The following is a 15,610-nucleotide window of genomic DNA, read 5'->3' on the forward strand; positions in this document are numbered from 1 at the left end:
CTTAAAATCTGTGATTGGTTAGAATTTCTCTTTCCATGGAAACTGTGGCAAAATTGGAACAGGTGATAGTATACCTTTAAATGAGGCCAATGAAAAAGTAAATGTTGCTGCCATACTGTACATGTTTGCTGTTGATCGCATGAATGCTTTGTACCAACCGATGTGATATAACATGCTCATGTTTTTAATTTTCAAACATAAACAGGGAACGAGATATTGAAGAGATAAAACAAAAATTGGAAATGCTTGACAAAAAGGTACTGTCAATGTGACCGAGTGAATAATATGAATAAAGATAAATTGCACTACTGTGTGTATGTTTGTGTGTGCATGTCTGTCTGTGTGTATGTATGTATGTATGTATGTCATTTTATCTGTCAGTATTGAACAATGATGACCCTAATGTACGCCAGGCAGCGAGGCAGTCGCTAAGGTTGCACATGGAAAAGCGGAAGGTTCACAACCGATGACTCTCCAAATTTTGCAGGATATGCCATCGATAATCGTGGCTGCATTGGCCAAAATCAGAGAGGCTCGTACAGTATGAAATGTGTAAACGCGAGTGCATTTCCGTTTCTAGAAATGATGATAAATTCATCTTTGAGATGGAAATCGATCAAGATATATCGGTAACTTTTAACTCGGCGGAGAAATTTTACACAATGTACAAACAACATAAACTGAAACAGTACGAAGCTGAATTCAGGGCAAAATCTTCACAGGGGAGAGTGGTCAGAGAGGCTGGAAATATTCATCATTCAATTTCAGCTACATATCTCAATAACCACAAGATTGATGACAAACTCAGATCTTTTGTAGCGAGAGGTCGATTGCAACTCCTGCAGTGTGAAAGTTTGTTATCTACTTACTATCCAGCCAGTTACAGCAAATCGTGTAAAATCTGTAATCACCCCTCTGAAACTGTTTCGCATGTTTTAAACGGATGCACTAAATTTAAGCAATTATACCAGCTTAGACATAACAGAATAGTTGATTTACTTTATCAGAAGATGTCAGAATGTAATCAAAACAAAGAATTATTTAAAGACAAAGTACTTATTCATAAGCTGTTCAAAGATGTTGAACAAACATTTCAACATACACACAAGGCCAGACATTGTTATTATTGACAAAGCAAGCAGACAAGCAACGCCCTTGATGCACATGCCTCAACATGTTACCAGTCAAAGTTTGATAAGTATTATCCTCTTACGCTTGAAATCAATAGCTTGGGATTTCGCTCCGAGATCATCGTACTAATTATAGGTAGTCTTGGTAACGTTCATCAGAAAGTGATAACAGGTCTCATTAAAACTGGGTTACTAGAAATGATGCCAAATTCATTACTAAATTTTGCAGTCTGGGTGCCATTATGGGTTCTAAGGGAGCGTTCAGTTATTATGGCCGGGGGTGGGCCGGCAAAATCAAAGGGGGGGGGGTCACCTCAAATTTGAAAACTGCAAAGTGGGGGAGGGGGGGGGTCATGTGTTTTTCAAACAGCTCAGAGGGGGGGGGGGGTCACTTAATTTTCATAAGTATCCGTCCTGTCAAAAAGCAGTTTCAGTGTTCATAAATATTCTGGGAGATAAAAATGATTCGTTGCATGATTTCATTCTCTGCAGTTATTCACCTATAAATCTGAACAAAATTTAATCATCTGTCACATGAACATCTTGACTTGACAACTCTGAGGCTCGTCTTATTGTAAATCAAGCTCACTGAACTGAGGGCAATGAACAATTCCTATTACTTACATATTAGAGATATAGCAAGTTTGTCAGGGAAATTATTTAACAGTTACCTGTACTGAGACTACTAGTACCATGAAAAGTTAAATAATACTTTTAGGTGAAATTCCAATATCATAATTGTTGTCCACATCTGAACTTTTAAATACCCTATTTGAATCAAGTACATTTGTATCAATTATCAAACACCTATAAAAGCACAAATTAATTTAGTTTAGCATTGTAAAAAAATTATTCTTAGTTTTTTCATAGACTCCAATGTATAGTGAATCAACATTTCGGTGAAATTCCAAAATCCAATTTCTTGCACACATATCAACCTTTAACCATCCTAGGCTAACTAAGTACTTTAAAATGAATTATCAAATGTCTCTAAATACACAGATTTTGATAGTTTTGTATTGGAAAAAAATTATTCATATTTTCCTCATAGACTCCCATGTACAGTGAATCTACATTTTGGTATAATTCCAAAATCCAATTTCTGGCAAACACATCCATTTGTTACCACCCTAATCTAATCTAGTACATTGATATCAATAATCGAGAGTACATAAATACATTGGTTTACCTATTTTTGTATTGAAAAAAATTATTCATACTTTCCTCATAGACTCCCATGTATAGTGGATGAACATTTTCAGTGAAATTCCATAATCAGATTTCTTGTACACATAATATGCACATTTAACCATCATATTCTAATCAAGTACAATTATGTTAATTATTGAACGTCTGTATATGCACAAGTATACCAAGTTTTTCATGGGAAAAAAATTATTCACAATTTTATCATTGACTCCCATGTATAGTGGATGAACATTTTTGGTGAAATTCTAAAGTCAAACTTTTTGTCCACATGCCAGTTGTAACAACCCTATTTCATTTACGTACATTTATGTAAATTATTAAATATCTATAAATGCATAGATATAGTTTTGCATTGAAAAAGTACTACATAGATTTCTCATACATGTATGAGAAAATATATGTGTACCATGTATAGTGAATCAACATTATCAACAGCTGATTTTTAATTAAATCCAAATATCAAAATTTGTACACACACGCTTGCGCAAAAATATTGCGTTCCACCAGTAATTTCTGTCCAACCCCTTTGAGGGTAATGTCAAAATTATAGCAAGTCAGAAGAGGAAATCTGAGCATCAACACCTTTTGAGTTTGTAAGGAAGGTCATTTGAAAAAATCTAAGCTCTTTTTTGTGGGATTCTATCGCTCCATACTCCCAGGTGTTTGTGTGCAACTTTTCTCAAGCAATGTGGGGGGGGGGGGGTCATGAAATTTTTGTCATCTTGAAAGGGGGGGGTCATCAATTTTTTGGTACAATGGGTAGGTGGGTTCACTTATTTTGACTGATGCGCAGGAAAATTTTGCCGGCTCACCCGGCCATAATAACTGAACGCTCCCTAACAAATCTGGAGATTAAGGTGCAGGAAATAGAATGTGTTTAAGGTTTCTGTTTCGATTGAATTGACTTCGCTGTTCACGTTCATGTAGGCCATTTCCATATTTTCCAAGGAGGTGTAGTGTGTTCAACTAATGTTAGTGTAATACTACACCTGTACATTGTGAAATACTTAGGAATTGATATGTATGTATGTATGTATGTATGTATGTATGTATGTATGTATGTATGTATGTATGTATGTATGTATGTATGTATGTATGTATGTATATATTTATGGTTGTTTTTAATTATTTAAATGGAAATTTAAACATATATTAATAGTTTATCAACTTGATGTCATTCACTGATTGGTTTTTCAGTGGTCTAATTTAGCCCTACCTGTATGTACTTTTCGATGTACGCTTGTTCCGAATGAACATGCTTTTAAAACGCTACTTTAATGCTTGTGTCACTCTTGTCTTTTATCTTGCATGTTATGAATGGTTAACGTGGTCAAATCAAAGAAAGAGGAAGAGGTAAGAGTAATTGATGAGAGCTCCCATCTCTCTCTCTCTCTCTCTCTCTCTCTCTCTCTCTCTCTCTCTCTCTCTCTCTCTCTCTCTCTCTCTCTCATGGACTCATATCGGTTGTATATAACGAAGAAAAACGCACTGTGGTGGGGGGAAATGAATATGTAGTTACAGTTAATTGGTAAAAGGAAACTGATGACCCTTATAGTGGTTTCACTTCTTATCGTTTATTTGGACTCAATTTAGAGACGTGTATCTGCTTGTTACAACACTTGTGTAAAATCTGGAAACGAAATTACTATAAAATGTTTCTGAATGACAGGTTCCCAATGTTCTGTGAGGTAGAAATATATTGTTTTAACTGATGAGAAAAATCGCACAACTACATCTGAGTGTCTCAACACTGCAAATTTTTGGGCTTGAAAAATAACCCGTGTGGGACTTGAACTCACTTCCCCGAATTCAGTTTGGATACTCTATCAACTGAGCTAACGGATCAGTTCAAGTTGGTTTGACGTGCGCTATCCTGTTGCTCTTTTTTTCTTCCCCGAAAGAGACCTCATGCAGATTTAACTCCGTATCAATCTTTCGAATGAATAGCTTCAATGAACCGTAATTATGTAACGATATAACGTTTTTTAAATGATAGGTTCCAAAATGTTGTGTAGGTTGGAAATATATTGTATAAACTGATGAGATAAAATCACACAACTACATCTGATTGTCTCTACATTGCAAATATTTTTGGACTTGGGAAAAAAGACTCATATAGGAGTGTTAACTCCGAAGTGAATTCGGGCGACGTGAGTTGGTTAGATCATGGAGGTAGAAGGATCTCTCCTTCTACCTCCATGGTTAGATTGGTTGTCACGGTATATTAAACTTTGACATAGACTTTTGTAAGTATAACCGGTACATGCGTATTAGTAAAAGATCTGCACGTGACAGGTCATTTATATACATGCAGTCGAAGAGGAAGTACTGAAAAATACTGCATTTCTACAGCAGTCTTTTTTCACAAATCATTATAGATGACGCTCATGTGTTAATCTTCGCTAACTTCTCAAAGTACCATAGGGGTTTTCTACTATTAGGAACTTATTTGGAAGTAATGGCTATCTATTGTTTGACTGCTAATTTCTTTGTGTCTAACGTAATCTTTTTACATTTCTTTTGTTTTTTGTCTTTTGCCTTTAGAATAACACTGGCGAATCGTAAAGGTGAGTAAAATTCGCTTTATTTTTTAGGAACTGTAAAAGCTCAAATCGATCAAGTGCACAGTTATGATGTAGGGATATCTAGTTGTCCTTTTGTTCAATTATATATAACGCACTAAACTGTAAGAAGTGCACTCTGTTTTCGAAGTAATGTGCTCCGAAGACATGTAGTACTCAATATGATATGTGAACTTGGGATCCGCCCAACATGCACGCAGTAAAAAAAAAAGAACAGAAATTGGTTAGCTCGCTCTGTCTGTGGCTTTTGTTACATTTTTTCTTTGCGATTGGAATGTTGAGATATTGGTTTCCACGTGGCAACAATGAACACACTGCAACGATGTAACATTTCCGGTCTTTGACATTCTCTGTGTATTGGTATGGCCTGCCTGGTGTATTGGCAAACACGTGCACAACAAATGTCCGAAAGAACGTATGTCACAGATTCTTTAACAGAGGCATATCGGCCCAGGTGGGCTGTTATTGGTATTTGCAATAACAAATATCTACGATTTTGTGATATAAATATCCAAAAAGTACGTAATAAAATCTACTTGTAAGTCAAGTCTGAATCAAAGCGACAGCGATTACAGATTCTTTATGGTAACATGGTCTCCTTGAAGATATTGATTATGACAATGACGACGATTATGATGATAATGCTGATACTGTCAGCAGACTTGGAAGATTTGGTCCCAGAGCGAAGAGAGTAACATCAGAAATAGCTAGTGAATAAACTACATATTTAATCTATGAATGGACATACCACCACACACTCGTGTATTGCTAGCTGCAATAATTGTAGCCCTGGTTGGTGGGGATTGGGCTTCTGTCGTGCGGCTCGCGCCTTGCCCCAACCAGGGCTACAATTTCTCCCTATACCTGCTTGTGTAAAAGCTGCAGTGCGGATCTACACTGCATGGTCAAGGCACACACGGGCCGCATTATTAGAGAATCTCGCCTTACCGTGTGCAAATTTCACTATAATCCTGCTCCCGGATAATCTTAGAGCCCTTGTAACTCCTATCGATGGTCAACTTTACTCCTTGCAGCTGAAAAATGACAGTTTAATGACTCAGGCGCGAAGTCAATTCGAACTGGACCGCCGTCGTTGAACTCTGTACCCAGCCGACTTGTATCATTACATTTTAGGGGTGGCCGACAGGTGTGAGGGAGCTGAATGAGCATGCTTACGGGTAGCCCTTCACTGCCTCCGGAGCCAAAGCCGGACACTCTCACCTGCCATACTCGTAGGACTAGTTTATGGATTGAAAGGGGTGGGTAATTTCATGACAATATATAACTCTTGGTGAATAAAGAGAGATACAATCCGTGACAAATTACGTCCACTCCTTCTGATGTCGTGATTCTTGATATATCATATTCTAAAACACTACTTTTGACATTTTCGATGTGAAATTTTGATGATCTGAGTCGTGACAATGCCCCAGTCCTCAAACGTTCACAGTGAATAAAACAGAAGGCAGATGCAAGACATCCTTCTTTTTATATATATCAATACAACGGCACCAGACTTTAAATCAAATAAGTCAAAACGTCGTTTTAGCGTGACCAATCACGTCCAGGTGATGTGTCATCTTTCAGCTGTTCTGGGCTATCATCGTGCCAACTATATCATTGGGCACATTGCTTTTATTCCTTCTGGCCTATACAAATTTAATATTCGATAAGGTACACTTCTTGCATGTGAGTTTGACCCTGGTTTGACCCAAAGCGCCCTCTATCGTTAATTTGATGGAAACGGGGCAGAATACATGGCAATCATGTTGCTAAAAAGGCTTTGCTACAGCACCAACTTTAATCTTTCATTTTTTCAAATTGTTAAAGATGTCATATATATACAAATTATTTTATGAACGTCACATTACGACCATCAAGATTTTAAAAAAACTAAAATTTCGCTAGTTATAAAATGTACCAGTCAAGCTCGAGCACGGTAATGAGATCACCCAGCACGGGCGGCCGGTCGCAGCTGTTGACCGGCTTTCATTGGCAGCACCCGCGTACTCGTGTGCGGGATACAGGGTAGCTGTATGTATCCACGGAGTTGTGCGGTCGGTGTTAGTTTCAACAGTTTTTATATGCTTGCTAGCTACCAGAATGCGAAAACAGCGAAAGAAAACACTCATAAACGAAACAGCACTGCTAAACAAATGTCAGTACGACGGGTGTCTACTAAGAAGGGTACGGCCGCATTTAACGTAGCTCTGCATGGCTGTGTGTTACGGCGTTATACGGCCTCCCACCATAGCCCGGCTGACTGCCTTTAGAAAAATCGCTGGTAGCACCTCGGAAATACTGCCCGCAGTTTCTCCGCCGAAACAGCCGATTTTGAATCCAAAACTTGCATTGATCTACTTTTTCGAGCACACCCACTCGCTTAGGTACATGATGACTGTGCTTAGCTGCGCTTGTAAATTTACGCAGAGCCCAATTTTCTCTCTAGGCCTATATATGCGGGGGAAGCGTTCGTAATTAGTGTGAGCAGTTTTATTGCAGTTCACTGCAGTGGCTTCGCTATCTATTACTGAAAATGGTTGTAATCTGATTCAACCCATGAGCACTCGGGCGAAAACCAGCCCTGCAAACAACATGAACAAAAGAGCATCGCGATATCGAACTTCTAAAGTCGACGTTCATCGAGGAGTGCAACCAGAGAAAATTATGAAATATGTAACAAATCTAATGAGAAAAAAGAAAAATATTTACAGGATAGAAAATGTTCATCGTCGATAGTAAATAGCCGAGTGGTTGTTAGAAATAATGTTAATTACAGACTGTTACATCGCGATGTTCATTTGTTTGCAAGGCTGGTTTTCGCGCGAGCTTGGCCAGATCTTTAAGGTTGCGAAATCTCCGATATATATCGGAAAGTATTTACCGCGATTTGAAAAATCTGTAGTATCGTCCGTTTTTCGAAGTTGGGGTCGAACTGAGGAAGTCGTGCTTGCTCAGATCTGTAAAGTGATGAAATCTTCGATATAAGCTTATATTGGATATTCACCCACGATATGGACAATCCAGTTATGAGTATCGTCTATCGCTGTAAATAATGTATTTCGTGGAAGACCAGCCAAAACTCCCGATGATGTCCGATCGGTCCTCTGTCCAAGTCCCGATCGTCAAGTAATTTTTTTTAAAGCCTACATGTAAAGAATGTATTTCGTGCAAGGCCCTCCCGGAAACTCCCGATGATATCCGATCGGTCCTTTCGACGAAGTCCCGCTAGTAATTATGTGTATGAAGTTTCGTGTGGACATTTAATGAAAAAATGCTTTAAATGTAAAAATGTATTTCTTGCATGAATAAATTTAATAATGTAAAACATGCAGCGGACAGAGGTAGTCGGTGGTCAGATCTGTTAGGGAGCATTCGTTTTTTACAGGGAGGGGGTCGGTGGAAATAAGGGGGGTTGACTTTTACGAAACCGTTTTTAAGGGGGGTCAAATTTTGCAATCAATGATTGGAAGGGGTCAAATTTTACAAAGGTTTGTATGGAGTTATGGAAAAAATTTGACTTTTGAATTTCTTTAAATACAAAACTAGCTAAATCTGTGTTTTTATAGACTCTTGATTATTGACATTAACGTTCTTGATTAGACTAGGGTGATTACAAGTTCAAGTGTGTGCAAGAAATTTGATTTTGGAAAGTCACCAAAAATGTTGATTCTCTTTAAATTGTGGTATGTGAGGAAACTTTGAATATATTTTTTACAATTATACAAAACTAGCTATTAAAATCAGTGTTTTAAAAAGTTTGACAATTGATATAAATGTACGTGACGAGAATATTATATTTAAAGGAGCAGATCTGAAAAACCAATATGACAATTTTACCCAGTGGTTATTTGTAAAGTTCAAAAAGGATTCTTTGAAAGGTCAAGGGTCAAATGGGAAATTATAATTCAATTAAGATATTATTGATACGGGCTGTGACATCTAGGGGATGGTCGCTGTTTTTTGTGCATGAAAATTCAAGGGGTGGGTAGCTCTTTTTCTTGCAAACACTTTTGAAGGGCCTAATTTTTTCAGCCCAGGGCCATAGGGTGCGAAGGTTTAATGAATCAAATCTGATGATTTTTTGAGGGGTCACATTTTACAATTGATGAATTGAGGGGGGGGGGTTAATTTTAGAAATTTGATTTGGAGGGGGGTAGCTTACATTTTCATTTGTCCCTCAAATTCCACCGACCCCTCCCCGTAAAAACGAATGCTCCCTTAGGTGGTTAAATCTCCGATATACATTGGATATTTACCCACGATTTGACAAAGTATCGTCTAGTATCAGAGTTAAAGTCCGAAATCGCCTATATTATCGGATTAATATTGGTGATTTTGAAGACTCGGCGTGCCGAGACACAGTGCAAGGAAATCTAGTATGATCGTCTGGTATCGATATTAGAGTCTCGGAATTGCCGATATTTATAGGGTAAATATCAGCTATTTCTCAGCGTGCCAAGGAACGATAGGCAAGAAGTCGTTCTAGGCTGAAGTGTAGTCCCGAAATTGCCCATATTTATCGGTTTTATATCGGCGATTTCGCAGACCTTTGAAAGGTGCAGAACATAACTTAGTATCTTGACAGTTTTTAACATTTTAGGCCCTATTACCTCCGACTCGCCGGACTTTCTTTGTCACTGTCTTCGAAGGAGCTGCTCTGTGGGAAAACGGTAAAAACTAACACCGTTTTTGTTCTTCCTTTAGTCGTTTTTGCACCCAACTGCACTTAATTCATTTTTCATTCTACTGAGCATTAAAAAGTTGTAACGTGCAGAACTATACTAGACAGTCATAGACTCCAATGCTACGGTAAGCTGTCACACACGATAAAAATTACAAACGACCTCAAAAGAGGGCTAAAACTGCAGCAAGTGAAAAATAATACAGTAAAAAATTAGGTCGACCAGCGAGAGATAATACTTGCTAAAACGCAGAGGATAAAAACTGCAACAAGTTAAAACAAATACAGCAAAATACTGACCGACCAGCGGGAAATAAACACTTGCAAAGCGCAGAGAATAAAAACGCGGACGTTTCGGATGCGACCCTTCGTGTCGCACTCGAAACGTCTGCGTTTTTATTCTCTGTGCTTTGCAAGTGTTTTATTTCCCGCTGGTCGGTCAGTATTTTACTGTATTTGTTTTAACTTGTTGCGGTTTTTTATCCTCTGCTTTTTGCTGTGTCACACTCATGTATCGCCGATGACGTCACGCACGCTCCTCCCATGAGCCCTTTCGCGCCCATGGGATTTCGAGTTTATTTTCGTAAATGTCGTCTACTTCAAAGTCTCCTTCGTCGCGCCGCAGTCGCTGGCGGGTGCAAACATGTGGCAAATTTGAGCTGCATTTTATTCAAGGTGGATTTTACAAGGGATAAATGGTGACACTCCCTAGACTTAGGTTTCCCTTTAAACAGCGCGGAGAATTTCCGACATCGGGGAGATTACACAGCACGGAGATAAATTTCCCACAGCGCGGAGATTTTTACACAGCGCGAAGATATTGACACAGCGCGGAGAATTGTCGTTTTCGTCCACGGTACAAGAAACATTAAACAATCTCACTCTCTAGCAAAACCTTTTTAGCAATGATGATTGCCCTGTATACAGTGTATATTCTGCCCCGTTTCCATCAAACTAACGATAGAGGGCGCTGTGGGTCAAACTCTGGGTCAAACTCACATGCAAGAAGTGTACCTTATCGAATATTAAATTTGTATAGGCCAGAAGGAATAAAAGCAATGTGCCCAATGATATAGTTGGCACGATGATAGCCCAGAACAGCTGAAAGATGACACATCACCTGGACGTGATTGGTCACGCTAAAACGACGTTTTGACTTATTTGATTTAAGTCTGGTGCCGTTGTATTGATATATATATAAAGAAGGATGTCTTGCATCTGCCTTCTGTTTTATTCACTGTGAACGTTTGAGGACTGGGGCATTGTCACGACTCAGATCATCAAAATTTCAAATCGAAAATGTCAAAACAAGTGTTTTAGAATATGATATATCAAGAATCACGACATCTGAAGGGGTGGACGTAATTTGTCACGGATTGATACTTTTGCCGAAGTTCAACTACGCATTTTAATTAGTTCAATAAATCCTGTGCTCTATCTTCCAACTTTCTCAAATATGTTACGTACTAGTTCAATAAATCCTACACGGGAACGGGTCATTTGAAGCAGTTAGAACTTTGTGTCCATGTACATTGTTCAGAGGCGTGTGCCTAAGTTAAACTCCATAAACTAGTTCAACTTCACAACTTTACACTAAGTTCAACCATCCACCTCCATGGTACAACTACATTTACAAGATGCCGCTGTTGTTCAATGTGGAAAGAGTGGTTCCAAGCAAAATCTGTTCGACTAAAAAGGTCACAATGTGTGAAGTGGGGTGCCAAAACGGCGTGACTTTGAACATTAAAAATCGGATATTTTCCATCTAGTATCAAAGTTTGACATATCGACGATTTCGGGATTACTGTGAAATCGCCGATCGACACTGGACTCAGCACTCTGCGTCTGTGAAATCGCCTATACTTACAGAATATTTATCGGCAATTTCCGGACTCTAGACGATACTACAATGACTGGCCTTGTGCCACGGCACGCCGGGTCTGTGAAATCGCCGATATATTTATAGTTACTTACAGTGCAGCTTTGCCAAATACTTTGCTATTTGTATACAACACGTAGGTATTTTACTGTTTTTGTATGGTCGTAGCATTTCTTAGCTCATTACACAAACGCGGATTACATTCCAGGTTAATTTTCTCACAGGACATTTAAGTAGTCTCGCTTCGAACCATAGTGAACTTTACAGTGTGCATGATGAATTCAGTATGGAAATAGGGTCAATATAGGAACGACTTCCTCCAATCTGATTAAAATCAGAAGTAGAGTACGGCGACGTCTTCTTATGCGTACGCGGTATTCTCTCGCTGTCGCGTAGTGCCAGTGAGAGGCGACAGCGACTCTGAGAGAATATCGCGTACGCATAAGAAGACGTCGCCGTACTCTACACCTGATTTTAATCAGATGGACTTCTTCCATCCGTTTGCTCATGACTACTTCAATAATGCAGTGTTTATCAATTAAAATTTCGGCATTTTCTTGTCTGTCAACATACATCTTAATGATGAAGTAGGCCGGGTTGTATGAGGATTTCTTTACATCATTTTCACATCTGTGCTTTTTCATGGATACATCTTTCTTTTGTACCAAATTCCTTGTAATCAGCATGTTTTACATACATGCTTTGATATTGACCTCAGCAGTTTTTGAATAAATCTGATAAAATTTGAAGCACCGAAGTAGTAGTAGTCTCAGTAGTAGTAGTATCTAAGCTTCCCATTTTTACACAAAGTTGAGAATGTTCCAGACTAATTGAACTCATGTCATGATGAGTTGTGGGGGAAATGACATACATAACATGATCAAAAACAGAAGTGGACCAAAAATGGACTCCTGAGATACACCGCACCAATCGACAAAACATGAGCGTGTACACCTAAATAGCTAACATTGACTTCTTCCTGTAAGGTCTGATCGAAACCACTTCAGTGACAAATCAGAAAACATGTACACAGAAAGTTCGCTCAGCAAAATGTTATGATCAACGATGAAAAAAATCTTTAAGTATATCTAAAAACAATTATCTTCATCTATATTCTGTAAAAGTATAGACCCTGGTCAGTTAACTTGACTAAAGCAAGTGACAAGAGTGGTGTTGTCTGATGATTGTGAGTTGTGACAAAAAAGATTAAATGCATAAACTGTAAAAACTAATATAAACATGTTTTTCTAGTATTTTAGATAGAACTGGTAGAAGGGAGATATGCCTATAGTTGTTAACATCACTTTTAGAGCCTCCCTTATGAATCGGAACTATTTCAGCACATTTGAAACAGTCGGAAAATGTACCACTATAAGCTTCAAGATTAAAAAGAGTCGCGAATATTTGTCAGACATTTCACCACTTTACAGCTCTGGCCAAGCGCTAGTCTGGCTCGAACTTCGCTACTAGATGATACTAGAGTTTGTTAATTAGGCGGGTAAATATCCGATATATATCGAAGATTTTATAGCCTTAGAGATCTATATCGTATAGTATAGTAGCCGTAAATATCGATTGGATATTTTATAATTATATTGCGGTGTCCTCTTGTTGTCAGAGCATCTGTATAAAATGGCAAAGACGAGACGACAGACTTTGCATGGCGTGAATATCTCTTTCACTTCTCAGGAAATAAAGATGGCAAGTTCTTCAATGGTCACTGGTCTCTCTTTGCTTTCAGCGATAGTGGTATTCTAGCAGTAATTGAAAAGGAGCAAACAGTCCTATGACATTTTCAATCCTCCGAAAAGATAGCGTTAAAATAACAACAACTATACTGCCACTAGCGCGCTACTCTACTGCTAGTGCCACCGTTTTCATTAGTCCCTCACACCTGTCGGCCACCCCTAAAATGTAATGATACAAGTCGGCTGGGTACAGAGTTCAACGACGGCGGTCCAGTTCGAATTGACTTCGCGCCTGAGTCATTAAACTGTCATTTTTCAGCTGCAAGGAGTAAAGTTGACCATCGATAGGAGTTACAAGGGCTCTAACATTATCCGGGAGCAGGATTATAGTGAAATTTGCACACGGTAAGGCGAGATTCTCTAATAATGCGGCCCGTGTGTGCCTTGACCATGCAGTAGATCCGCACTGCAGCTTTTACACAAGCAGGTATAGGGAGAAATTGTAGCCCTGGTTGGGGCAAGGCGCGAGCCGCACGACAGAAGCCCAATCCCCACCAACCAAGGGCTACAATTATTGCAGCTAGTGTATTGCACGCTGTATTACATGATGATGACCTCAACGACGATGAATCGCTATAGCGTTGATTTAGACCGTTGACTTACAAGTACATTTTATTACGTACTTTTTGGTCATTTAGGGAGCGTTCAGTTTTTACGGCCTGGGGGGGGGGCGGCAAATCTTGTCGCCGGTGTTCAAAAAAATATAGACCCCCCCTGCATTTTTCGTGAAAAAAAGATGACCCCCCTTTGTCAGACGAAAAAATTTGATGACCCCCCCCCTGAAAAATAACCAAAACCCATATGTCAAATTTACCCGCATGGTTTGGATTTGAACTACGGTACGTGGCGCACTTTATTCAGAGATGCCAGTGCACAAACTTCTCAGCCACATCCATTGAAACGTCTGTTAATTAGGACGACTGTAAGGCAATTTTTAACTTCATTTCCATAGACAACTTATGTCCATGGACATTGTATAAAGTAAACTTTATTGGAGTGGTTCGCCAAAGGCAGCCCTCTGGTTAAGAGGGTCATGGGCCATTACGTAAAGTCAACTTTATTCTAGTGGGCCACCAAAGGTGGCCCGCCGGTAAAGAGGGTCGATCATGGCTATTGCATAAAGTAAACTTTACTGGACAGGGCTGCTGAAGGCGTGCGGCCATTAAGATTGCCATGGGGTATTACATTAAGTCAATTTATTGTAGTGGACCGCCGCAGGCGGCCCGCCGGTAAAGAGGGTCGATCATGGCCATCGCATGAATTAAACCTAATTGGAGTGGGCCGCCAAAGGCGTCTGCCGTTAAGAGGGTCATGGTAATACATAATGTATATTTATTGTAGTGGGCCGCCCAAGGCGGCCCGCCGGTAAAGAGGGTCGATCATGGCCATGGCATAAAGTGAACTTTATTGTTGGTATTATGTTTTTGAAAATGTGGTGACCCCCCCTTTCCTACCAGTGAAAAAGCGATGACCCCCCCTTTGCGGATTCCAAAATTATGATGACCCCCCCCCCCTGGATTTTGCCGCCCCCCCCCGGCCGTAAAAACTGAACGGTCCCTTATATGGCGAAATCGTGGATGTATGAAAAATCTTCTGATGACTTTGGCCTGATATTTTCAATTTAACAAGGGTTCATAGGTGATTATTTTATCATTTCTAATTTCTACAGGCCGTGTACTGTATGAGTGCGGTGCGTGATTTGTTAGCCTGGGTAACTGAGTATAGTTATAGTCTAAAGTTTAGTTCATTTGAGTGACATTTTCATGAGTATATATATGCATAAATTGACATTTGGGCATATACTTACAATCCACTTTCCTTCATATTGTTCGTAATCTGTGTGCTTTCGGGGGTGTGATTTACCTTATTTCTATTCTTGAGACGAGATTATCTGAGCTTACTTGACTGATCCTTGTATTGCCAGGTCAATTAAAATTCTCTCAGGTCCAGGATGATGAACATGTTAAGTTCCGGAACACCGCGTGGACGTATATATGGGCAGAAGAGTTATTCAACATTGGCAGCCTCACATCTTGAGATGACATGGTCACTGGGAATTCAAATTCAGACTTTGCTGTTTGAAGACAAAATAGACGGACGCGGGGTTTTCCTGACGAGATTCAACAGTAGATGTTATTTTGGACCAGTTCTGCGCCACAATAGTAATGTCTGGATCAGTAGACGTGATTTTACGTATACGTGTCTTTTTACTTTGTAGATTTAAGACGCTGCAACTCATACAGTTAATACTTATTGAACTATTTCGTAACACGAGTAACACCACAGAACACAAAATTCTTTGATCTACATTTTAGAGATATCTGGAAATTTCTTTGACCTTCTTTACATTACGAGTCATGACATTCAACCCTTTGAAA

General features: G+C 39.2%; 1 long non-coding RNA gene across 2 annotated transcripts; it reads left to right on the forward strand.

Moving 5' to 3' along the window:
- The first annotated feature begins 168 nt into the window (after positions 1 to 168).
- On the forward strand, positions 169 to 15,286 carry LOC139151145 (uncharacterized). 2 transcript variants are annotated; one of them, XR_011556349.1, is made up of 3 exons: positions 169 to 257; positions 4,884 to 4,906; positions 15,157 to 15,286. It is a non-coding gene; the product is annotated as an uncharacterized lncRNA (long non-coding RNA). The 2 variants fall into 2 exon arrangements; XR_011556348.1 differs by lacking the exon at positions 169 to 257 and adding an exon at positions 3,652 to 3,692.
- The last annotated feature ends 324 nt before the right edge of the window (positions 15,287 to 15,610 follow it).

This window comes from Ptychodera flava, chromosome 15 (genome assembly GCF_041260155.1).
Source record: "Ptychodera flava strain L36383 chromosome 15, AS_Pfla_20210202, whole genome shotgun sequence".
Lineage (NCBI taxonomy): Eukaryota > Metazoa > Hemichordata > Enteropneusta > Ptychoderidae > Ptychodera > Ptychodera flava.